We start from the raw sequence: 17,322 nt of genomic DNA on the forward strand, positions 1-17,322 counted from the left end.
ATTCTCTAGTGAAAGGCTTAGTGAACTTAACATTTACCAAGTTGTAAATGACATTCTATAAGTTTTGTCAAAAATGATAAAACTACCTATAATCACGATCCCGAAGACACATGTACATACCAAAATAAATAAATAGATAAATAAATGAATAAATAAATAAATAAACATTTTTAGCACAGTCAGTAGATCATGTTCATTGTTCATGATATATCATTATTATTATTGATGTGTTTAATTGATTTAAATCACGTATGGTAGGTACATCTACTGACACATGTCAGTTCCATTTAGACTTGCAGTGTTTTCTCGATCAAAATATGGGACAATTCTTAAGGTAATGAAAACAGCAAATTACCAAAATTACCAAACTGTTAAAATTAACCTTTTGTACGAAAGAAGATGAAGGGATTAGACCTTTTTTTGATAATCCAAAATGGTGGGGAAGTCCTATTTAGGCCGTTATTCCTTTAGATAATTCGTAGCCGCTCATCTTTACTGAAATGACTACATGAATTATTGACATTATATATATATCATTAGTATTTAAACTCAGCCTTGTCTCAAAATTGAGAATACATCATTATGTCTGTGTGGACAGAAATGTGTTTGTAATCGTTAAATAAAGGTTAAAATTATTTTTTTAGTTTCTCTTAGCAAATTTTATTGACGACAAGAACGGAGAAACACTTAAGTGCGATAGTTGTTTAGATCAGGGAAATGATACATAGATACATGAATATAACGAACAACTTTGTTTTGTGCTACTTGAAGTTTATGTTTAAAGTGTTTATTAACATAACAATACCTATAGAAACAAAATCGTTTTTGTTCAAAGTTTCATATCTTAGTTATTCCATATATATAGACATTGCTTTGTAAAACGACCAAGAAAACAAAAATTTATTTGATTTACAAATACAAATAATATCATGTGAGAAATAACATTCAAAAATAAGATTTCCATCAACGTTAAAAGTATCATGAAAAATACATTATAGCACAAACTAAGATTCAGCAAATGATATAGATCAGATCATTTTATTTTGTTTTGCCATTTCAATGAGGGTAGCACAGGGTTTTCAGTATCTACTACGCCGCTATATATTTGTAAAAGTATGAAAGGTGCCATTTTCAATAACTTCTTCATCACTAATTAGATAACTTTCAAGTGAAAAAGCCAATGTTCTTTTTTATGTTTTCCTATGTGTAGAATGTTAAATTTGCAAAAATAGCGCGTTTGATCAAGATTACTTTATTTGCATTTTGAAAGTTAGATGCGCATTCTTTTATTATCTTATTATTACTTCATGTTAAACGCCACACTTGAACATTTCATTAATGTAAGTCTTTATTATCTCATGCAAGTGTGTTTTTTTATGAATATTAATTAATCGCCAATTTTCTACAATATCGACACTAATTAAATGTTTGTATTGTTTCCATTACAATGGCTGAGGCTCTGTCACATTGCCGATGGCACCAGCACCTAGTCGATGGCTCGTTCACGTTTGAATAAATGTAGGTATTTTAATTTCAATCAAGCTCTTTGAAATATTTTGTGTGTAAGCCAAGGTAATGTAGACATAATGTATCTTGCAAGATTATGTCGGTCAACATTAACTTTATGGTAGAGAAATAACTCAAAATGTGTCTCCTCGAGGAAGAAAACACACGAGTTGATATTTCTTTAAAGTTTTATCAACGCAATTTTGCGAATTTAGTATTGAAATTGTATCTTAAATGATGAGCTTTATGATAAACATGTACACTGCGTTTTCATTAATATTTGTATTTCAACTGATAGGCCTCATCTAGAATTTTGTTTATATAACTTATTTGTAAAATATAGTATTTTCTTAAAAGACTTTATTTATTTCCATTTCAAACAACTCTCATCAATACAAGAATTTACGTGTATGTGAGGCCATTGTTAAAATGGAACTTGATCTTGGACACGTTTACGTTTTCCTCCAAGTTTATGTTTAATTATGCGCATGCCAAACAGGAAGGCGACAGTACGATGGTAACAGTACGACAGTACGATGTTGACAGTACGATAGTACGATTGTGACAGTACGATAAAACGATAGTAATACGCGATAGTGCGTACAGTGCGACTGTACGATAGTGACAGTACGACAGTGCGTTGGTGACAATATGACAATACGACGGACAGTCACCATCGTATTATTGTGCTTCGCCTTCGTTAAGTCGTATTGTCACCACCGTACTGTCGCATTGTCACCATCGTACTTTTATTCTTCGGGCTTTTTGTTCTCAGAAAAAAAAAACGCGCTGGCCCTAACCGTAGGATATAAGATCTCGCTGATGTTCAGTAGTGTCGTGGCGGTGTTGGTAGTTTAACATCCAGATTACGACAGTAAACCACACTCAATTTACGAGAGCACAGTTTAGGCACCGAATCGTTCCTGGGCAGGTTACCAAGCAGTTGAAAGTCATGAAAATCATGAATATCAACATTTAATTCAAATCGAATGAAAAATTTGCGTTCTGTCCTAGCTATATGAGAAGGGTTCCCGGCTCTGTGTTGAGTGCTTGTCAAGCCGGTACACAAATCGACTACTCGAGTATTCTATCGTCATTTGTGCCCTGTTAGCTGTCTGCAAGCGTTCGTTTAAAAGACATTTTATTTGTAATAAAACTATTACAAAGATGCACCTATTTTTTATTCTATATAATGTACAATATAAATATTTGAATTGGGTCTATCGAAAGTGACGATTTTGATAAGAATTATAGTGTTGAGTCCCGGCTCAAAAAGCGAAACAAGAGCGCAGACATATGCTAGGCTCAATTGGCGTATCGGTAGGACTGTTTACATTTTGGAGTCTGCAATCTTTACTTTATTGAGACTTGATGGTATACGGTATTTAATTCATATATATTAAAATTGTTTAAAAACCAGTTGTAACAAATGTCCCATTCGTGAATATTAAATATTATAATATTTTGATGGAGTGTTTCCAGGGGGGGGGGGGGTCATAATCTCACCACCAAGCGCCTGTGTTTTCCAGCACTAGTTGCTGTCACTTCCGTAAGGAACTGAACACTTCTATTCATGGCAGAGCATGCAAATTGCCGTAGAAAATATTTCATGATCATTCACAACGAAGGTGACCTGCACCGTCCGGTAATCTAACCCTGGTCGACCGATTCACATTCAAACGCTCTACCTATCGGCACTAAGAATTACTATACATGTATATATGATCTAATAGGAGTTGTCATATCATATTATGAAACTACTAGTGTTATACAATCATCTATATGGTTAAGACCACAACTGTGTACTATTGGACGACTTCACAGCTGTCCTACCTAGTGAAGATAGCCGTAGCCGAGTCTAATTTAGGTTTTGCAGCTGTGTACGAGTCTAATAGAACACCGTTAAATAGCGGTAAATAGCGGTATTGTTCTTAACAATGTAAAATGACATCTGTATTTCACCAACTTTTTTTATAGTTTGTAGGAATTTTAATACTTCAATTACAATTAGGATTTGGTGGGTTTTTTTCTTTGGAAATGAAAAAGACGCTAAATTGGGAAAAATATGGATCCAGTTATGATTTCTCTTGGAAAATGGTGCAAACGCTATTTAAAGTTCATTGATAAAATTTTATTCAGGTTTGGTAAGATGAAGTAGGATTACCATTTGATAAAGACTTTTTTGGACTTGAACATGAAACGAGGCTTGGCTGGATGAAATGTGATATATATTTGACATAGATATTTGGACTCTAAAAATAAGGCCGGGCTGGAATGAGAATGATATGCATTTCATATAGATGTTTGGACTCTAAAAATAAGGCCGGGCTGGATAGAGAATGATATGCATTTCATATAGATGTTTGGACTCTAAAAATGAAAAAAGAGGATAGATGGAATACGATATGCATTTGTTAAAGATATTTTGGACTCTTGAAATGAAAACGAGGCTAGAATCCAATAATGATTCATATTGGAACATCATGTGGTTGCAATCGCTTAAAGTTGTTAACTAAAAAGAAACATGTAATTATTATTACATGAAAACCAAGAGATATAATGTCATAAAAGTACATTTTTAATTGTCAGTGAAAAAAGGTATTTGTGCATATAGAAACAAATATACGATCAGGTAAATTGTGATATAAACTTAAATGTAATCACAAAAAAAATTCTGAACTGTTTAGTCTATAACGTACCTTTCAAATGTGAGATATTCAATTAATTCCCAAAGAACATGACAATAAACTTGACAATAATAACAAAATTTAAGGTAAAAATTAAACTGTTTTAAGATGCCTACTGTAGATCATTTCGTGTACACTATATTTTATTGATACTGGGAAACCAGAAAGAGCATTATAACATGTAAAGACAAGGTTTAACTAATTTGATTTTAGCGCAGAACGTTTAAAAAACATATGAAAGGACTTTGGATTTATTTCGACATGAAATTTGAATAAACATCGTTTATTTGGTTAATTCATAAGATATTGATTTTACTGATCTGTTTTGCAGCATTGTATACTAATAATACGGTAAAAGCACACGACGTATTAATGTTCGGTAGGTTTTCAGTAGACAAGTCGTTATCATTTAGATTGGGTTATTTCTCTTTAAAAAATGCTACTTGTTGTAATTTAAAATGTGCGTTTTAAAGGCATAAGTTACACCCATCTCAAAAATAAGTGTGTTAGTAACAATACAGACGTATAATAGTACAAGTGTATAGCAGTACAGGTATACAACAATACAGGTGTATAGAAATACAGGTGTTTAACAATAAAGATATATAACAATAAAGATATATGACAATACATATGTATATGTACAAGATGTACAACAGTACAAGTGTATAACAGTACTTATAATACTGCACATTTCTAACGTCGCTTTTCATTGGATAATCGTGACGTTATATAGTTTTATATACACGGCTGCTGTCGATTCATGAAGAAATCTTACTTTTTTCTAAAAATTGATGTGTATTATAAATTCGTTATAAAGATTGTTGACAGGTTATATGGCCGTATATAAACGGCTGTTTGCAATATAAGCCTCGCTTGGCGGCTCGGGTTATATTAACAAACAACCGTTTATATAGGGCCATATAACCTGTCAACAATCTTTATAACTAATGAAATGTATAACAATACAGGTTATAACAATACAGTTGTATTACAATACAGGTATATAGAAATACAGGTGTATAACTATACAGGTGTATAACAATAAAGATATATAGAATACAGATATATAACAATACAGATATATAACAATACAGATGTATAACAATACAGATTTATCGCATGGTTTGGAACTTGTCCTTTGTTCTACTCAGTACACTTCAATGAGCATTTGAAAACTGTATTGATATTTAGCAGTTTTTTCATTGTTTCATATAGGAAAAAAACTCGACTGCTGTATAGCGGTTGAGTTTTTTTCGCACCTTGTATATATCAATGTAGTTTTTTTCAAAGAGGCTCCAATGGAGCAGTGGTAACGAACATTCCCAGTAGCAAAATAAAATAAAATATATAAATGAATACAATGAAAAATATAAACAAAGACAATTAATGAAATGAAATTAACTCTCATTTAATCAAAAGGTACATCCGCTGAATTAATTATTTCCACTAAAAAAATCTTTAATCTTGAATCAATATTGGTAACAGTTTATAAGCCGCCTCTAACATTGGATGTGTATTGTATATCTTTTTTACGACATCGAAAACAACTTGAAAAAAACTGCCTTATCATAAATAACTGTAATGTAGCTAATGATTTATTTATTTATTTATTTATTTATTTATTTATTTATTTATTTATTTATTTATTTATTTATTATTATTTATTTATTTATTTATTTCTATTACAAAAAAAGAAAACATTATGCCATTGCGATAAAACATTTATGGTATATGAAACTCGTTAGTTGCGAGGATATAACACTGGCTGGGCGACATCTTGGGATGTTTCAGCACAAAAATTTGTCTCAGCCTTACGGCCTCGCCATGTTTTAGCAGAAACATTCCTTAATGTCGCTCTAGCCAGTGTTAAATCCTCTTAACTAACTCGTTTCATGTACTATCATTATTACGTATAAAAACACAGGTGTATAACAATAAAGATATGTAACAATACAGATGTAACAATACAGATGTATAACAATACAGGTGTATTAAAATACAGGTGTATTAAAATACAGTTGTAATTATATACAGGTGTATAACAATGCAGATGTATAAAAATACAGATATATAAGAATACAGATATATAACAATACAGATGTATAAAAATACAGATGTATACGAAGTAATCCGGCACAAGACGACTAAAGTTGTATCTTTATTGATAATTCGAGAATAAAATACACGTATGCCCGTTTTTTTACATATGAATACAACTCACGAAACTTATTAAATGCCCATTATATCCCGGAAAATAATTCGTTTTTATTTCACAAAATGATTTTGTGTATTTTAAAAGTTTCCAAAAAGTTACTCTTTGGCCAATTACTGGAACCTTCATTTTATTCTGTTGCATTTTGGCATTAAGTACGATTATAGTGACTTAGAATTTTGTATGGAAGTCAAAAATATTACTTTGTATACTACTTTATAACAATAATTTCACAATACAATTTCAGCAATAACAAACAAAAAATCATGTTCTTCCTTTCTTTAAGAGAAAACAAATTCTTTTCTGACGATAAATATGCCGATAAAATATAAACTTCGCAACTGTTTGTTTTCTAATAATTAAAACTTTTTATACAAATGGACGGATGGTATTGACGTGAAATGTGTCTTACCTAAGAGTGAAGTCCGACATTTTCGTAAGTGGGTAATAGGTTTAGGTTTTATAAGCCGTACAGCTTTGTATGTAAGTATCTACAGTATATATCATGATATTCTGTTGTATATTTGACTCAGATAGATGGCAGCTTTTGACTTTGTGTTTTCCACATAAGGTGTTCAGAACTAGATTATCATTGTTAACTAATATATAACATTTCCCAAACACGTAAAAGCCGATTTAGAATAAATGTAATACAAAGGGCCTACAATTGAAAAGGAAAGAACTAGTTATGGTTAAATACTATTAATGTAGTCAGTTATTATCCAAGAATATTGTTTTTCGTTTTTTTTTAATTTTTCATTTATCTGCTGTTTCATTTAACAGCTATATATGATTACAGTAGTCATTCACATTAAAACATTTAATAGTGTATAAAGCTAATAAATTAACTTACCATAGTTAAGTAATTTCGTAACAATAAAATTGTTATTTTCTAATGATTTCCAGGCTGGAAATTCATTGCAATATAGATAATGAGGTTTACATATAGGTGTAGGTGACACTTTACGATACAGAGAAAATTATGGTGGCTGATTTGTGCCATTCGTGTTATCGCCCCAAGACCCTGCCATGCGAAAAGTCGATAATTAACAAGTTTTAACGGCGGGGTTGCGGGACAAAAAACACGCTAATTAGCGAGGGCGCGGGGCAAAGTTTAATAAAAAAAACGCGGGGCGCGGAGCGAGATTTAAGAAATAAAACAGCGGGGGCGCGGAGCAAAAACACGCTAATTAGCGTGTTTTCGCTCCGCACTCCTGCCATTTTAACATGTTAATTATCGACTTTTCGCTTGGCGGGGCCGCGGGGCGACAACGCGCTTATTAGCGGGGTGCGCGGCGAAGTTTTATCTATAAATATTTATAAAACTTCGTCCTGCGGCCCCGCTAATTAGCGTGTTTTCGTCCCGCGACCCCGCCGTTTTATTTATTAAATCTCGCTCCGCGCCCCCGCGGGACGAAGTTTCATTTATTGAACTTCACGCCGCGCTCTCGCTTATTAGCGTGTTTTCGCTCCGCGCCCAAGGCCATTTTAACTTGCTAATTACCGACTTTTTGCTTGACGGGGTCGCGGGACGAAAACACGCTAATTAGCGGGGTCGCTCAGCGAAGTTTTATTTATTTAACTTCGCCCCGCGCCCCCGCTAATTAGCGTGTTTTCGTTCTGCGACCCCGCCGTTTTATTTATTAAATCTCGCTCCGCGCCCCCGAGGGACGAAGTTTTATTTATCAAACTTCGTCCGCGCCCTCACTAATTAGCGTGTTTTCGCTCCGCGCCCCCGCCATTTGAACTTGCTAATTTTCGACTTTTCACTTTGCGAGGTCGAGGGTCGAAAACACGAATGGCACAAATCAGCCACCATAATTAAGAGACATTTATAAAGCGAATTTTTTAACTGAAATGTAATGCCACATTTATTAATTTAACGGTACTTTTCAGCGTGGCAACTGGAATGCGAATACAGTCATTATTACCACGATCTAAGGTACCACTTGTTTGTTTAAATCGAATAACAGTTGAATTCAATGGAGGGTATCAAATCTTTAAACCAGTATGTGTAGTTTTCACGAAGTTTCCCTACGCAATTCCCTATTATAAATTTACATACAAAATAAGCATAACATTAAGAAAAATGAAACAAACAGAAAAATACTAAAAAATCAAAGTCCTAGTTTTATCGACTATGTTCATGGGAAACAATTTTGCAACACATTTCACCTCATCCTGAGCATCGGGTTCGACAGTATTAGTACCAATGATAAAAAAGTACCAGAAAAACAGATTATGATTAGTTATATAACACTCGCTTGATAATAAATGGCTGGCAAACGTGTCTGAAATGTTATGGTGCGTTTATTAATTTATGACATAATTGTTTATAAATCTTTATTTGTAATACATATCAGACATTTCATTTCATGCAAATTAAATGTTGGCTGAAACATTCTCTTTTAGGAAAGTTTTTTTTTTGCTTTCCTTTTTGAGAATTGTTTCTATCTTATATTGTATTGTATTGTATTTGTATTTATTTACTTATTTATTTATTTATTTATTTATTTATTTATTACCTACAATTTATACTTTAGTACAAAAATGCTTGTGTGTATCTTTTCTGTGCGAGAAACTAACCAGTATTCTTAATTTAGATTTATCGGCGGCAGGACAAATCACAAGTCCAAAAGTTGAATATCTTGAATACATTAACAAACTTTATGCGCGCAATAAGACTGTTTTGTTAGAAATAGAAACAAAAAATATTATTTCATCGAATTATATAAAAAGAATTACAAAATACTTGAATGAGGTATGTGAGAGTAAAACAAACATTCTTTTTAGCCAGTATTTTCCAAAAGAATAAAAAGAACTTGAGATATACCTATTTGTAGATCGGGATGTAAGAATGAAGCAAACAACAATCGACAGATTTCAATTTCATCAATTATTTCCAAGATATTTAAATTCCATATTGCTAAACAATCACACTGATACTTGAAAATAGAAACATTATACATAACACACAATCAGGATTCCGCAAAAATAATCATTCTTGTAATATTGCACTCATTAGTTTCATAGATATTCTCCATGATTCGGGATATAGTATAGTAATCAAAAATTAAAATTAAAAGTCAACAGCATTTTAATGACATAAACATATAGTGCATAATCAATAATATGGCTTTATATCCTGAAACATGATCAAAGGTAAACAAGAGGGCCATGATGGTCCTGAAATCGCTCATCTGTTCATAGGCCCCTGGGTCAAGGTCAATTTTAAACCAGGGCTTTTATTTGAACAAGCTTGGAAGACGCCAATTAGAAGATGATTCATGATAAATATCTAAGCTCTAGCACATTTGGGGGTTTTATAAGAAGATTTTAAATTTTTTTTATATACATATAGGGGAAAACAATAACCCCGGGAGGGGCTAATTTGGCTCCAGGGCTTTTATTTGAAAAAGCTTGGTAGACACTCACTAGAAAATATTTCATGCTTAGTATCTAAACTCTAGCTCTTTGATTTTTTAATCAGGAGATTTTTTCTAAGTTTTTACTATACACATATAAGGTAAATCAATGACCCCGGGCGAGGCAAATCAATGACCCCCGGGCGGGGCCAATTTTAACCCAAGGGCCCTTATTTCAACAAACTTGGTAGACACCCATTAGAAGATATTTCGGGCTAAATATCTTAGCTCTAGCTCTTTGGAGTGTTTAAAAATACATAAGGGAAAAACAATGACTCCTGGGGCGGGGCCAAGTATTACCCCATGGCTTTTATTTGAACAAACGTGTTACACATCTACTAGAAGATGTTTCATGCTTAATATCTAAGCTCTAGCTATTTTGTTTTTTTTTTCAAAAGAAGATCTTTTAAGTTTTTAACAATATACAAATAAGGAAAATCAATGACCCCCTGGGGGCGGGCCAATTTGTACCCCAGGGCCTTATTTGAACAAACTTGGTAGACACCACTTTTTCACAAAGTAAACCATTTCGTAAATGCTCAGAAGTGCTTTCAGTACTTTGATTTTTGTAGTATTCTATTTTCATGCCGATCCTCAGTTTTATACTAAATCCAATGTAAATTATTGTATCGTCTTTTTGTAAAATTCAGAGTTATCGAGTGAAATTACTTATTTCAGTATTTTTATTTATTGCTTAACTTTCTTGGTATCATTTCAAGCATTTTGATATATTTTTAATAAAATTCGGTCCAGTAATAAGAAAGTTAGATTTTTGTGATAAAGTGCAAATTTATTTATGATCTATAATTTCATATAAGGGGCCTGTATATTTTGTGATACATGCGTTCTGGAATGCAAGAAAATCTTGAAAGTTATGTTTCACGCTTTCCACTCAGGGTAACTATGCATATATATTGAACGAATTTAAATCTTCTTTGGGACTCGCATTTTGACGTTTAAAGACGCATAAGGTCATTATGACAGACAGATATATTCTTGATGTTGTTAAATTTTTAAGCTTGTGCAAGGTAAATTTTTCTTGTCTTGTTGTTTTATTTAGTAAATTTTTGTTTTTGTTATTTCAGAAGAATTCAGTTAAATTTTTCATTACAAATTCGTTTGATAGAAATTTTATTTTGCATTTTGACAGTAATTTTTCGTTCTCTAATTTTTCGTCTTCTGTAGATTTATGACTCTAGTGTTTTATTCATTACGTTTGAATATTGATAATCTGTTTATTATCATTGATAGTTGTTGTTATGAATGGAAGGCCGTTAACGCATTGAGTGCACGTTATTTTATCATGCATATGTTTCATTTATATTTACTAAAATAAGTTTTCAAATTCTTGTTTAATACAGTAAAAGTCATTTATAATTAAGTCTGCTGCAGATGTTCTTTATTCTTATTTCTTTAAGTAACTTTCATATCACATCATCATCATTATTTTTTTACAGAATAATATAGATTCGATTCAAGGAAGGATTTCGTCGATATTTAGGTGGCACCCGGTCTGGCTTAATGTTTTATATCTTACAACGTGCTACGATATATAATCAACGTTGAATTTATTATACCAGTATGTAGGGCGTTCCATAAGGGACGTTATATTTTTAGAAGCTTTGTTTATAGGAATACGACAAAGGTCCGGCTTTTCCAAAGGGACATACATATACCCTTATATTTGTGTACCATGGATATTTACTATGTTTTATATTTTGCAGCTTCTACTCGGAGAATTCACCCTCGATTTTGAATCACGCATGTATTCAACATAGCGACGATAGTTGATATTGTGACGTAGCAACGTAGTCTTGGATCTACACTCTGTAGACAGTACAGAATCGATATTTCTGCTTTGAATGGGTCACATCTTGAGATTGTGACGTAGAGACCCCACATCCAAAGTCTTGGATCTACAATCTGTAGAGAGTACAGAATCGATCTTTCTGCTTTGGATGAGTCACATTTCAAGCATCAGTGCATATTTGTTTTGAGTTACGCCACCGGGAAAAAGTCTTTTTCGACAGTACATCAGAAACGTGACACGGAACTTTTATTTTATTTTTTTGTTTCATTCATTCATATCATTTTCTTTCATTATAAATAATCACTTATTTTTGTAAATAAAATGATAAATAGGTTGTACTGAGTTGTATTTTGTTTTGTATGGTAGTTGTGATCAGCCTGTGTTCCATCGTAGTCCATATTGTGACACACTAGAAGATGTTTCATGCTTAATATCTAAGATGTAGTATTTGGGTTTTTTAAAAGATGATTTTTTAAGTTTTAAATAAATATATATAAATAGGGAAAATCAATGACCCACGGGGCTGGGCCAATTTTGACCCAGGGTATTTAATTGAACATTATTGGTAGAGACTGACTAGATAATGTTTCATGCCAAATATTTTCTAAAAGAAGGTTTTTTTTTTCTTTAGGTTGCCATTGTCACCAGAGTTCTAATTGGAATTAAATTCTTTGAACAATTTTACATTCCTTTGAAATTTGGATAAAATTGGCAAAGCGGTTTATGAGGAGATGTCGTTAAAAATTACGGCCGGACGAACACCGGACAAAAAACGATCACAAAAGCTCACCATGTCACTTTGTGAATGTATATATATATTATAAACAATTTTATTTCACACGTGCAAATTGGTATTTTCTTACAGGAAAATTGCTAATATGCAAACAAATCCTTTTTGTTGCACTTTGGTATGAAATTTAATTCTACAATATATATAAGATCGAAAATGTAAGAACTAAAATAAATTATATTATAGACACATATTTTATCATCGCTTAAATATTTGGAACAGTGTACCATTAAATATTCGCATTGTTGACAATTTTTTAAAAATTTATGAAAGATATAAAAATATCGATGGTTATTTGAATGAATGAATGAATGAATGAATGAATGAATGAATGGATGAATGAATGAATAATTGTATGGTGCAATATACATGTATGTTGAAACAAATTGTTACGTTTAGCGTCTGTCGGACCGTATGGGTGAGTCATTCAGCATTTCGTGGCTACACAAATTAGCCATATCCTGTTAAACTTAATGAGCCTGAGATTTATTTTTGGAGATTATTTTCTAATATTCATTTTCAACTATTTGATATATTAGAAGTATGATACGTATACAAAAGAAATGATAACATAACTAACCTTATTCTTTGAAGAAAGCCTTTTAAAGATATATGTTCACGCCAGTCAATTTTAATCCCTTAAAAAGCTTTTCAACTCACAACTCCATTTACCATTTGACGCTCTCCTAGTTATATGCGAGAATTAAAAATGATAAAAAGTTTTATTTTGAAAGAAAAACTCTTTTAGAAATTATAAAATTTACATTGGTACGCATTTAAACTTTTGAAACTTATACAAAGTAAATATTTCTAAATAGACTTGAATAAGAATTGTGAAAAATAATCAATATAATAATATTTTCTGTTGAAGATATAATTACTTCATATCTACACCAAAAATATTATAGCCTTAAATGATTCCGATCAATATATACGCATTCATCGGTTTTTGTACAATTTTAAACTCGTCGCAATAGCTATGTGAACAAAAGAAGCCTAAAACATACAAGGCACTCAATGATAAGTCGATAATTGATTGAAGATTTCTATTCAATTGATTGAAGATTTCTTATGTAAAAAATGTTGTAATAAATTTTATCCTTTCAATGAATGTATTCACATTATCTATTACATGCTTTTCGGTGGTTTATAGAAATATATCAATGAAATATAAAACTGATATTTCACTGTTTGGAACAGTGAATACATCAATTTGATATTTTTCACTACTTGAATTTAAGCTCGTTTCGGTGTAGTGAAATGCCAGCGTGCACAGTACTAATTACGTGACGTCGTAAATGACGTTATGTTGTATTATTATTTGGCGCGCTTTTTATTGAGTATTAGGTTATTTAAAATGTCTTTTTAAACGTTTCTTTGCATAATTATAATAAACAGAAAATTTGTTAGTTAAGTGTAAGATCGGTATATATTTCACCTCGTGAACATAAAAACTTCATATTTCACATGTGGCTGCGCCACTCGTGAAATATACCTTTTGGTGCTCACTCGGTGAAATATATTCCGATCTTACACTGAACTAAACAAATTAAATATCCTCTACGTAACTTACGTCAAACGAAAGAATATGTTTATTTTTAATTGTAGCTTTTGAAGCATATCTTTATTTCTTTCAAACTTTGACTGTAGATTTCAATTTTCACATTGCCACATTGGAATTTGGTAAATTTAAAGTAAAACAAAAAAAAAAACTTCAGCCACTTTCTCTGTTTAACTAATCATTTTTTTATCTTTATTTTACGGACAATATGTAAACCTTACATGTAATTTTCTCTCACTCTAAAGTCTTTAATTTTATACCCTTTATATAGTCAATAATGAACATAAAATAAGCATAACATTCATGATACATTGAATACCTAATATGTTAAAACTCCGATGGGTTCCGACGAAGATCTCCAGGTTCAAGACTCTGCCGGTCATAAACTGACTTCGACAGTTTAATTGTAAATGTCGCTATTTTCAACAACTTTATTTTCAGTCTGATGACCTGAAAGACCTTTAAATACCTGTCATTATTCTATCTAAAAATAAACATGACAAAATTAGCAAATCATAGTGATAAACTGCCATATCAGACATGTATATGTTAAATTAAAAGTTGGTTGAAGCATTCTGTTTTGAAAAAAAAAATTATACAATTTTGCCGATTGTTTCGAGTTACTGAATTAATTTGTTAAATCTCTTACTATTTACACATTTTATTCATGACAAGAAAGAATACAAAGCAACTAAACAATAGTAATGTAGATTGATACATTGACTATTCAGTTTGAAATATGATATTTATCTGTTCTCCTGAAATGACATCGTCGCCCTCAATTAAGTGCCACGTTCCCATTTAAAGTCCTTAAAATTGTGCAACTAGATTTTAGTGGCTGTTTCTCTCTTAAACAGTTTAAATTGGAGCAAACTGTAAAGATTTAACATTCTCTTAGCAAAATCATTTCTATGTTTAAGTTTATTTGCCTAACGTAAGAACAGCAATCGAATATCATTCATTAGCCAAGATTCAAGGTGGTGTTCTGTTTTTATTACATACCTGTTTTGCGTATTGAGTTCACGCTGTCTGATAGTTCATTGAATGTCTCTAACATTTAGAATGAAAGCTTCCATCATAATCACCGTTTGAACACATTTGCTGAGTTTTTTGCTAACCCTTTATCAATTAAGTATGTTTCTTTCTTGTTTTAAGTAATATTCACTATTAAATTTTGCATGACTAGAAATAGTCGGGGATGTGAATGCGGCATCCGTCGCTGACCGTTGCCTTTTTTATTATGGATTCCCTAAGGTTGATGGCGCAGGATTCCTTAGTATTGCATTGTAATCAACATTTTCTCTAAGGTTGTCAATTCTTTCAGGGCAATATTTACTAAAGACTTCATTTTCAAACTTTCCGCAAGTAAAGATATATTTGGTGTCCTTACAACACATTTTAACAAACAGGCCATCCATTTATCATCCATAAGATTTCGACGAGAAAAGGGCTTCTAATGCGTCTTAATTAAACGTTTTTTTTCTGAGGGCCACCAACAAGAACGAAGTAAAATAGTATTTTCAAATGCTCGACATAATCAAGACCCTCATAAAGCATTATGCGCACTTAGAACATCTCAATGTTTTTAAGAGATAGGGGCATCTCAAAGAAAAATTTTGCCTCAGTTCCATCCAAACCTCAATTACTCTAAAGAAGTAAACCCGTAAGATTTAACTCATCAAATATAATGATTGTTGGCAGTGTCCTTTACTGCTTTTTCTACAAATTTAATGCTCTTTTGTTTAAGTCACTTAAGAAACGTCGGGTCCTTTGCAACAATACATTTAAATTTTCATAATGACGTTTAATAGTTTTATTTTGATTCGATTTCAACCAGTTATAAAGTATTGAGCCGTACTAGTATTTTCATTTAAAATCCGTATTTATTGGAAACGAAATACATTGCAGTAGCATGCCTTCAAATTCATGCTTATTTTCATAAAGAAATTTTGAAAACACATTTAAAAGTAAAATATTGTAATGTTATGTTATGTGTTAAGTAATGTACAAATTGCAAACGACTTTTGGAGTCGACGTTAATTACCAAATAGGTCAAAATGTGTAAATATTTCCCTAATTATGTGTAATATTTAGTGCAATGGTTATCACCATTTTCAGACACAAAAGTTAAAATAAGATTTGTTTGGTTCGAAAAAAGTAAATTATTTAAAATCACATTGAACAAGTTTTCATTTGAAATGGCTCGGATAGCCATGTCTTAATTTGCCCCTTTTCCTACAATATAATTTGTTAGTATTCAAATTAGCAGGAAATGTTGGTATCGAGTATTATATATTCCTTATAGTTATGTAATGTTACAATATCAGGCAATTTCAAACAATATAGTATTCTTTTTGACTGACTTCTTACTTAAATTCACTATTAAGCGCATGTAAAGTATATCCAAGCTTATATCTGTCGGTATAAGGTCATCAGTGTCAACAACAGAACTTTAAGATATTTTTTATGCCAACCATGTGTTTAAAGATAATGATTTCCACTCTCTTGCAACAATTCCAAAGGAATTAGAATCGGCCGCCTGTAAGTATGAACATTAGTGAAATAGATAAGAAATATCTTTATATTATTTGCCAAGACAACTAAAACACACGATTTATTTTTCTTTCTTGTCCTTTAAAAGAAAAAAAATAATCCATTTACATTGAGAAAACATGTTTTATATTTCTATATATGATCGAAAATACATCGATACCCATCTATAATCAATTATATGAAAGATGTACGCAAATAATTGCTTACTTTTAGAAATAATTTCATTATATGACTTCTTTTGTTTTTAATTTAATATACTTGTAACGTACTCCTTTATTTTACACCTGTAATATAAAGACACTTTTGTTCAATGAGAAGCGTATGTTTACAAATTAAAACAAGGTTGTAAGCGAACTGTTTCGGTTACTTTTAGTCATCTGACATTCGTTGTCATTTGATATACCATTTTTATGAAACTCATCCATGAAAAATGTTATTAAGCTCGCCGAAGATTCGCTTCATATCATTTCTTTGAAAATGTTAACATCAAATCAAAAGTCAACAAAAGAAAAAAATAGTATAAATTTAAATTTAAATTAACCATTTATTTGAAAGGTGATTTGTTAAACAACATTTAATAAACAGTAACATATAAAGGCTTCTCTGATACCGTTGTTACAGGTACAACACCATAGAATGTGGGAATCATCCGACCGATATTATATTCGTTTTGGATGCATCTTTGTATTTTAGTTTTCTTCATATTTCTTTAAGTAAGTTACATAATTATGTTAATTAGCTGTATCCAATATAAACGGGTTTAAACATGCAGGAA

This window comes from Ruditapes philippinarum, unplaced genomic scaffold (assembly GCF_026571515.1).
Source record: "Ruditapes philippinarum isolate M1 unplaced genomic scaffold, ASM2657151v2 ctg5390_1_1_1_1, whole genome shotgun sequence".
Classification (NCBI taxonomy): domain Eukaryota; kingdom Metazoa; phylum Mollusca; class Bivalvia; order Venerida; family Veneridae; genus Ruditapes; species Ruditapes philippinarum.